Raw genomic sequence first — 10779 nt, forward strand, 5'->3', positions numbered from 1 at the left:
GTAAAAATATTTGCTCATAAGGGCGGAACATATGTGGGGCAGGGAGGGTTGTGGCCCCCCTGACTTTGGGTTTAGAAATGAGTTTTAAAGCTTTAGTTGTTCTCTTGATTTTGAAGTTTATGGGTTTTTTCTTTTACGATGAGATGAAAAGGACAAGAAGAAAAATAGTGACTTATTATATTCTTGAAATTGATAAAATGAATGGGTTTAAATTGAAAACAGTGACACAATTATCCATCTAACCCCTTCCCATACTTCTCGTATAATAAGTTATTAGAAAGTTTATTACACTCTTGAAAATGATAAAACGAGTGGCTTCAAAGTTTGATTTTCAATTTGTATTATTGTTTATTCATTTACTTGATTATTAAATATCATATGATTTTTTTTGTCGTGTATTTGTAGAAACTGTTTTTTTATTGGATGTATGATCTTTATATCGTGTACAAAAGTCGTTTTTTTATTTTATTTTGTTTGTGTTTGAGTTTATGATTAATCTAAGATTTTCGACCCCCGCTATGAAAATGTTCAAGTTCCGCCACTGCCTGGTCATGCACTGATAATAATTTCCAAACCCTTATTTTTCGATTAATAGTTGCATAAATGGGACGGTTCGGTTATGGCGGGTTTGGAATTCATATTAACCAAAACCGACCCACATTTGGCGGTTTTCAAAAATTCTAACCGAACCATCAGTTATATCAGTTATCGGTTATGTCGGTTATGGTTTGGTTTGCGATTATGACAATTAATTTGCTCACCCCTACTATTTATAAAGTGCTGAAATCTAAAGTTTGATTTTTAGTTTCTCCCATAACTATAGTTTTTCAAATTAATTTATGATTGTGTAATCTTTTTGGCTTTTTCAACAACTTTATTCATTAGTTCTAACTACTCATTCTCTTATACATTTCTTGTATTGTCTAGCTAATTATTTAAAATATAGCTTGTTATTAATCAGGAATAAAAGATAGGAGCGAAAGTAGTCACCGATAGATCAATCATCTATTGTATTGTATATTGTCTCTGTCTCCCAAGGCATGAGTGATTCTCATTAGTTATCATATTATATGAGCCTCATTCGTTATTGATCCTATTTTTCAACAACAGTATCAATCAGTGGGGACTCTGACATTGAATCGAACATGAAGAACTAAGAAATCTCGGTGTAATATAAATCAACAATGAAGAACTAAGTTACCGACACCAATTCAATGCACCTTTGTACCAAAGAGAGGAATATGGTGACTACTGAAAAAATCGCAAATACAAACTTCACATGAAGAGTTGCCGCTACAATCGGAGACCATGTATCATTAAGAGAGAGAGAGACAAACATAACATGAACAAAGAAGTAACCACTCGTGTGTGTTGAAGAGATAACAAAATGTTAATAATTATGGTTCAATTGTTACCGATAAAGGTTTGTTGTGATTATGTCAAAACCAACCTACCCAAATCCCTTTTCAAAACAAACTGCTTGTCTAATCATACCCAAATCCCTTTCTACTCATCGAATTCACTTCCTTCTTTGTTTCCACATCATATCGTCTTTTCTCTTGGACCGCGTGGCAGCAGGAAGGTCCCGATTACCATACCACACACACCCCGACCTTAATTTTGAGGTTCACAACCGAATTAATCAAGTATGCCCTCTTTTTATATATATCACTCGTCATGCCCCAATGAATCTATGATGACCTTCATTGTCATGTTGGTTTGTAGGTGACGTAGATTGGTTGTGATACATCAAGTAGACACAGTTAAAACACAATCGCTCATCCTTATAAAACTCACCCCATCCTCGACATCCACACAAACATATTTATACTTTTATAATGCTCTCCTTAAAACCTTAAAAATAAAATTTCCCGACATATATGAATCTAGCAAAAATGATTAGTGATTGAATTGAGTAGTTTTTATTTTTCTGAACGATCGACGAATTCTCTAACCGAGCAAGTGAGCAGCTGGTTAAATTTACCACGTTGGGATACACTCGCATTTCAATATGGAGAAAACCGTCACCCAAGACAATGATGTGAAATAAAACCACTTCAGTTCAAGGATCCAATTAGTGAACGTCACATACTCGTCTAGTCTCTCATCATCACTTTGGTGCCGCTGAAACTAAATGTTGTGTGTGTGTGTGGGGGGGGGGGGCATGAATCCAACTTAAGTCACGTAGAGCTAGAGGTGCACAAAAAACAGAACCGAACCCGAAAAAAAAATACCCGAAATCAGTTTTTTTTATACTCGGGTTTTTAATGCCCGATCCCGTACCCGACCCTACCCATAGGGTACGGATAGGATATGCATTTCAATACTAAAACTCGTACCCGAAACCGGTCCCGATTTATACCCGATATTACCCGAAAACCGGAATCGGGTTTTTTCAATACCCGGTTTCTACATAATCGGTTTAAACTGGTTTGGTTTCAGTTCAATTTTTGGGTCGGTTCGGTTAACCAGTTGATATAAATTTATACAAAATTACTGAGATAGTTTCCAACAAAAAACTAAACAGTAAAAGCCCCCGGAGAGGAACGAACTCGCGGCCTTTCGCTTACAAAGCGAACGCAATACAATACCACTATGCTACTGAGGCCACATGCTCATATCCTAACATAAAAAAAACTTATCATCTATTCATTTCTGCAACAGAACCATCCCATTCGCTCCGTCAAAACCCTAGGGTTTACAGTTTACACACAAACAACACGAAGAAGAAGAAGATATTATTATGTGCGGAATCGCCTTAATCATCTCCGGTGTTCGTATCGATTCAACCGATTATATTTATTCACATACATCTCATGCTTCTCAAACTGTAAGCATATGTTTACTTATAATTCCTTTTATTATTATTTTAATTTTTAACCGTGTAGAATGCTGTAGCTTATGTAGATTGAACTTTAGTTATGAAATAATATTATTTGATTCGTATCGGACAAGCGAACGGTTCGCGAAATAATATTATTAAGGAAATGAACTTGTTCGTGAACGGTTCGCCAACACAAATGCTCGTAGTTTTATTATTTTAACCGCGTAGAGTGCTGCAGGTTATGTAAATTGAACTTTTATAAAATAAATATTAACTGACTCAGACTCGTAGCTTTTTGGACAAGTGAACGGTTTACGAACAACTAACTGAATGGAAGTTATTGTTCGTGTTCGTTTATTAAGGAAATGAACTTGTTCGTGAACGTTTTACGAACACAAATAATGTTTTATTTGATTTGGATAACTGAGAATGCTAAGTATCAACTAGGCACGTAAACAAACCGTGTTCGTTCATTTGACTTTAATGGAAAATGCTCGTGCTCATGTTTGTTCGATAGAACTTGCATGAACAGCTCATGAGCGTAAACAAATACAAACGAACATAAACACACATAATTGAACAAACATAAATGAATACAAATGAACATAAGTTAGCATTAACGAGCACAAACGAACAAGTCTAATACATCACAATTCATCCAAGTAAATTAATATGATTTAAACAAACCTGCCCGTTTTATGCTTATATTTATATAGATAAATATAACTACTTTTGTATTTAGTAAAATTTAAACGTACGTAAATCAACACACATAAATAATCGTAAATAAACGAACATAATTGAATGAACAAAATAATTTTGTTAATGTTCGTTTATTAAATAAACAAACATAAACAAACTTCATGCTGAACGGAACAGTATATGAACGTTTGGTTCGTTTACAGAGGCTTATTTGCTACCGCTTGATTTTGTGCTGATTTTAAGTACCTATACTGCCATAGATTAAGTAAATTGAACTTATTTTGGGTTTATTCGTGGAGTTCCAGATACTATTTTCTGTAGATGATATCAAAGCAGCTCTGAGGAAAAGAGGCCCTGACAGTTTAGGGAGCAAGTCTGTATCCCTTCATGTTCACAAGGGACAAATTACTCGGTCTTCAGCAGAGGAAGAAGAATTAACCAATATATCCAACTTAAAAGATGATTTTTATTTGAATAATAACACTTTGGATGGAAAACTTTTGTTTCTTGGTGCTACATTGCAGTTAAGAGGAGTATGTCCAATAATACAACCTTTTGTGGACAAATCTGGGAATATCTTCGTATATAATGGTATGATTACTTATTTGTTACAATCTGTTATCTTAAAAACCGAGTATTTGTTTATGATTCATTGACTTCACACAGTCACTACCACAAAGCACATGCAATTTCCTCTTTAGGCAATGTTTTTGATTTTCTGATACTTGTATAAGACTGGAATGAGTGTGATAAATATTGTTGTTTTTAACAGGTGAAGTGTTTGGAGGAATTGAGATCAGTAACGATAGCAACGATGGTGAAGTTCTCATCGAGTCTTTGAGTAAATGTTGCAACTGTCTGTCTCATGAACATGATGACGCATGCACTTCTGGGAAATACTCTGTTCCTGAATATCTTTCAAAAATCAAGGGGCCATGGGCTTTAATCTACTGGCAGGTAACTTTTGAATGGTAAGTTCCATTCATTTGAAGGGTACCAGTATATGTAGGTAGAGTAGGCCTGTAAAAGAATTGAACAGGCACAAATGTATCATGTTCGTGTTCGTTCGTTTAACTGTAACCGAACAAACGATCAAACATGAACAATTAAAGAACGAGGTTTTCTTGTTTGTGTTCGTTCGTTAAGAAAATGAGTCTGTTCATGTTCCGTTATGTTCGTTTTTAATACTTATTAGTATAAACAAACGGTTGACGAATGTAAACGTACACAAACGAGCGTACATAATTGAACATAGATGGACGAACATAACCGAGCGAACACTGATAAATAGTAAACGTGAACATCAATCTGGTGAGCCTATAAAATTAATAAAACTAGACTAAATTGTAAGATGTGATATTCTAATTTCATAAAACTAGACTAATTTGTAATGTGCCTAAATATTTTAAGTGAATATATTAACAAATCTAAACGAACGAACTTAAACGAACATAATCCAACAAACGTAAATGAACGTTCACAGACATAAATAAACGATCCTGGACATGTGTTCATGGTCGTTCGTCTAACTAAATGAACAGAAAAGTTTGTTCATGCTGCTTTGGTAATTAAATAAACGAACTTCCGCTGAACGGGCCACTGAATGTTCGGTTTGTTTACAGGCTTAGTACCAGTTACCAGTATATGGAGCTAGAGTCTAGCCCTACATTTTTTATGATCATAGTGATGCTTGATGTTGTATGCTTTTGGACAAAACTTTTCTGGTCAAATCATCACTTGGTCACCTTTAGAAGTAGCATAATCTGACTTCTCGTTTATAAACGTATTTCTTGATTCCCTTTTATAAATTTCAGGAGAGCTCAAAGACATTATGGTTTGGTAGGGATGCACTTGGAAGGCGAAGCCTTCTCTTTCATTGGCCAAATGTAAAAGACTCCCGACTCATGCTTTCTTCCGTATCACCACCTTGCACTATTAATGAAAATTCTGGTATGCACACTTTTATTCAAACTTACTTTACAGTTCGTGTGATAAAATACGCAATTTAATTATCTGTACAGATTCTGAATTGAAAATGGGCCTGGTGAACCAAACTTTTGGGAAGAGCTCCCATGTGGAGTTTACAGTTTGTCCATGAATGCTTCAAAACTGGATGGAAGTTTGGCGTGTGAAGTCAAAAGACATAACTGGTTTGATCCCTTGTTGCAAGAATTGATTAAGTGGGATAGAACTCTTGTGGAGCCCACACCTAATAATTTAATTGAAGTTCATAAAACGTATTCTAATGAGCAACAAGGTAAAAAGTAGATTTCATCACTTTAAATGCTTATAAACTTTAGTCTATATCATATGATTTTGCAACCGTTTTTTCTCAATTGCCACAGGGCATTTGCATCAGGAAGTTCTGGCTGCACTTAAAGAATCTGTTAGACGACGCGCAGTATTTTCAGGAATTCATCTGGTTTGTAAATAAATTTGGTTATATATAGGCGTGGGATGCGGTACAAATAAAATTAACATACTAAACATACAAATAACTAGAGTAATTACAGTTTTAAACTAGAGTAATTATGTAATAAAAAATAAAATAGTGTAATAATAATTACTCTAGTGCTCTAGTTATTTTGTATGTTTAGATGTTAATTTTATTTGTATTTGATCCAAACCCTATATATATATATATGCACATAGCTATCTTTATATGTATACACATACACACATGTATATCTGTGTTGGTTAAAACTATGTAATACTGTCGCTCTTTTTGTGTTTTGAGTTTTTTAAGATTTAATGAAATAGAAAATATACCGTTGCTTGCTATTTTATGTATTCCAACTTGTTTCTTGCAGGGCAAGTCTCCAGTAGCAGTGCTTTTTTCTGGTGGGTTAGATTCAATGATACTTGCAGCATTGCTGGATCAGTGCTTAGATCCAAAATGTAGGTGATTTATCCTTTTATTTTCTAGTATGATTATAAGTGAAAAAAACTTCTTCAACTTGAGGTTTTGCTATTATGATCCCTGAACTACCAATTCAATGACATTATTTCGCTACTTTATCACACTTTTATCAACAGATGAAATAGATCTGTTGAATGTGAGTTTCGATGGTCAGTTAGCTCCTGATAGAATATCTGCAAGGGCAGGTGTGAACGAGCTCAGAAAAATTGCCACCTTGAGAAGGTAAATATCAGCGTAAACGTATTTGCTTCCCATATTGGAATTTTAAGGATAAATATATTATTATACTTTATTTTTTTTAATTCGATTATCTGTTCTGAATGCAGATGGAATCTTGTAGAGATAGACGCAGAATTGTCAAAATTGACTTTGGAGACACCACATGTCATGTCACTTATTAATCCCTCCAATACATACATGGTACTTATTTGTTCATCTTAATTTTGTCATTATTATTATTGTTATAATTATTATATACATGAAGTTAATTTAAATCAATAAGATAATCTATAAATCATTTTATTAGATAAATATCGAATAATATTGAAATGTTCCAAGTTTCCCAATAATCACTGATGATGCATAATAAAATGGCCTGTTTTGACATATAACACAACCTGCTTGCCACTTATTATCTATGCAGTCAATCTCGGTGGTATCTCGGTTATCGGTGCTCATGTAAAATATCGGTCAGAATATCGGTACCGATAATATCGGCGATATTGACCGATATTCCTGATATCAGTGTTTTACGTTTTAAATTTCAACTTTTAGTGTTTAATGTTAGTGTTTTGAGTCTTAATCAGTTCCTACTTGCTACAATTGATAGTGTTTTGCAAGTTGCAAAAGGATAAATTGTTAATAGTAGGAGAGTATACTGAATTGTTAGTATTAAAGTGCTATATATATAAATTCTGCATGATATTAAAATTACCGATGTACCACCGATATCTCACCGCGATAACCGATATCTCAAATATCGGCGCTCAACGGATATCCGATATTTTTCCGCATTAACTGCTTAGCTTATTATTCCAAATCTACTTTTAATAATAATATCTAATGTTACAGGACCTTAATATTGGAATTGCCTTGTGGTTGGCAGCTGGCGGTGACGGGTGGGTGAGTGAAGAAACTGGCGGAAATAATAATAATAACAATTCAGAATGCCAGCATTTTAAGTACAAGTCTGATTCCAGAATTTTATTGGTTGGTTCTGGTGCAGATGAGCAGTGTGCTGGTTATGGCCGCCATAGAACTAAATTCAGACAAAGCAGGTTAGAAACACGATTTTTGGTAATAAGTTTTGTATACCTGTTACTATTGTGAAAATAAAACTAAAAATAAAAATAAAAATTAAATTAGGGTTACTAATATGAGTTCATTTTTTGTCATCAGTTGGGCTGGGCTGAACGAAGAAATGAAGTTAGATATGCAGAGAATATGGAAGCGAAACCTTGGTAGAGATGATAGATGCATTGCTGATAACGGCAAAGAGGTAACACCGTTATTTTATGACATTTATAGGTGAGGTGATAAAATGAGCCGGCTGTCGGGTTGGGTTAACGGGTCGGGTGGGTTTGGCCCAAAACACTTTCTTCATATCTTTTCTATGAGCAATTTGTGTCAAATATGATTAACAAAATTATATTATTTCAGAGATTTAAAGTATTAGAAATACACAAATAAACGGGTCAAATTTGTTATCTATATAACTGACATTCGTTGGCGTTTTGACTTAGTTTAATGACATTTATTTCTTTATTTTGGCAAGATTTCCTTTTCTAGACGAGGATGTTATAAGGCTACTGCTGGATATTCCACTATGGGAGATTGCAGACCTTCGTCAACCGAGTGGAGTTGGAGATAAAAAGATACTGCGTGAGGTACGTGTTGCTTATTTCATCATACTTTTTTATTAAGTGGCCATGAGAACCCCTTAGGGAGGTAGTAAACGGTAAACCTATATCTCATCATATTTTATTGTAGGAAATTTTAATTTATCATAATAATGAAAATATTAGTTTAAAGCTTATGCGTAAAACTATGTTTTTTTTTGCATTTTAGACTAACCGCCAATTACTTTGTCGTTTTTTCTGAAGGTTGCAAGGATGCTTCATTTGCAAGAAGCAGCGGTTCTACCTAAAAGAGCTATTCAGGCATGCATACTTCTTTCCCTTAAATTACCAAATATTATACGAATTGGCTCTGATTATTGGTGTTAAATTGGGTGGGTCAGAACTCAGACGGATATGGTTAGGGGTGTGCGTGGTGCGGTTTTGAGCTAAAACTAAACCGAAAACCAAAAATTCGGTTTTTGGAAGTTTAAAGCCATTTGGTTTCGGTTTTTACGGTTTTCGTTTAGTTTCGGTTTTTGCCATTTGAGCTTGAAAATTTTAGGCCGAAAAGAAAATTTGTCGAAAATAATGATTTTAGATAGAAACAATTTTGTTAGCTGTTAACTAATAGACTATTACACATTTGGCCAAAAAGTATTTGAGTTACAAATTTATTAAAATCTTCTAAATTACTTTAATAAAAACTAAAAAAAATTATCTAGAAATCCAGTCCAAAAACCGAACCGTTAGTTTGGTTTTTACAAAAGCATAAAACTGAACAGTTTAAAAATTCCAAAACCCGAAGTTTTGGTTTGGTTTTAGCCCAAAACCGCACCACGTACACCCCTAGAGTTTTAACGAACCAAGCACCCTTTATAGTATGGATTAGACTGGGTCCCATTTTATATGACTGATTCGTCTGACACTTTACTTGAATCTATTTTTTCACTTCTGTTTACAGTTTGGTTCAAGAATCGCTAGGGAATCAAACCGCAAGAATTTTGGAAGTAATCGAGCTGCAAACCAAGCTTCCGCTGGAAGTGCACTCTTTCATCCGCTCTGATTTTCATCGATGCTGTATACATTGAAACGAAACGGCGTTTAGACAGTAACTTATAGGCGAGATTGTCACTTGATTATGCTATTAAATATTTTGAACTCAGTCAGGGACTACATATGTAGTTTACTTTCTTATTGAACATCAGAACATGTCATGTAGCTGTGTACTATTTTAAGAGGTTTTAAATATGTTTCAATGCTCATTTGTTTTGCCCAGTTGTATGTATCTTTGTGTCTACTACTCTATACTTTCCATTTAATAATTATCAACTCAATTTATAATATTATTTAAGTTTTAATATATATTCAAATTAAAATCAAAATGATGTTTTAGATGTAAGTAACTCGAAATGTTTAAACACAACTATGATCTCCATGTTTTGATAACAATTTTACTGAAATATCATGATGACCTCATAGGCAAAAAAAACCAGTGAGGGTATGCACTATGTGTTGATATATATAGCTGTATTTATTGATTATAATAGTTACACCACCACTTATTGTTCAGTATGCATGATTTTTTTTTTTGCTTAAGTTCAGGCTCAACTCGTTTATTATTTATCATTTACGTGTTTTTCAATCATACATAATATTCTATAGCTGGATGTTATATTGTTGTATTAGAATTGTTTAAACTTGTGAAGGTAATAATTCCCGGTTTATTAAATTCGCTATACTTTATTTGAGCCATAATTAATTAATTGCTAAGGGGTGGGCAATAACAGAAGTGTCGATCAAAACCGAACCAAATTCCAACAAACTAAATCGAATTTAACCAAAACTAGGAACGAACCATTCATATTTTCATATAACTCTATCTTTCATACATTATTTCATGTATCTATACCTCTATTTCATGTATTTATAAGCAAAAATTTTAGCCCAACTTTGATTTCGGTTTTTTATAGGGATGGCCAAAAAGCTTGAGCCCGACGGGTATACCCGAAACACTATGGGTATGGGATTATGTTTTAAAAAGTTTCGCGAGTATAGACCGGGTATGGGATCAAATGATACACGGGCTGATTACCCGAAAACGCAACCCGTTTACCCGAACCATATACCTGTTAAATTCTTTGTATTTTATAGTAATGATAATATATATTCAGGCCCGGCTATAAGGGAGGGCCGGGTGGTCGACGGACCTCGGCCCGACATCCCGATAGACCTGGATTTTTTTTATAAAATAAATATTTATATATTTTTATGAAAAACAATATGTATATATAGTGTTTAAACTTAATTATACAACCACTAGCTTGGTTTAGTGGCAAATATGTGTGACTTTCAACCAAGAGGTTGTGAGTTATAACCTCACTTGAGACATTTTAATCTATTTTTATAAAAAAAAAGTTTTTGACACAACCAAATCATAAGGTCGAAAAAATTAAAGATTATTTAAAAATTAAATTGTTTAAACCCAACAATATACC

The 10779-nt window shown here is 33.9% G+C and overlaps 1 pseudogene across 1 annotated transcript; it reads left to right on the forward strand.

The window, feature by feature from the left end:
- The first annotated feature begins 3307 nt into the window (after positions 1-3307).
- Positions 3308-9360, forward strand: LOC143534813 (uncharacterized; annotated as a pseudogene). Its single transcript, XR_013135609.1, has 14 exons — positions 3308-3328; positions 3826-4117; positions 4299-4483; positions 5341-5480; positions 5548-5783; positions 5872-5948; positions 6337-6424; positions 6563-6668; positions 6773-6866; positions 7518-7723; positions 7845-7944; positions 8189-8332; positions 8549-8605; positions 9246-9360. The product of XR_013135609.1 is annotated as an uncharacterized LOC143534813 (transcript).
- Positions 9361-10779: the final 1419 nt, after the last annotated feature.

The sequence above is a fragment of the Bidens hawaiensis genome, unplaced genomic scaffold (assembly GCF_021521415.1).
Source record: "Bidens hawaiensis isolate Kalapana, Puna unplaced genomic scaffold, B.hawaiensis_p1.1 tig00010344_1, whole genome shotgun sequence".
Classification (NCBI taxonomy): domain Eukaryota; kingdom Viridiplantae; phylum Streptophyta; class Magnoliopsida; order Asterales; family Asteraceae; genus Bidens; species Bidens hawaiensis.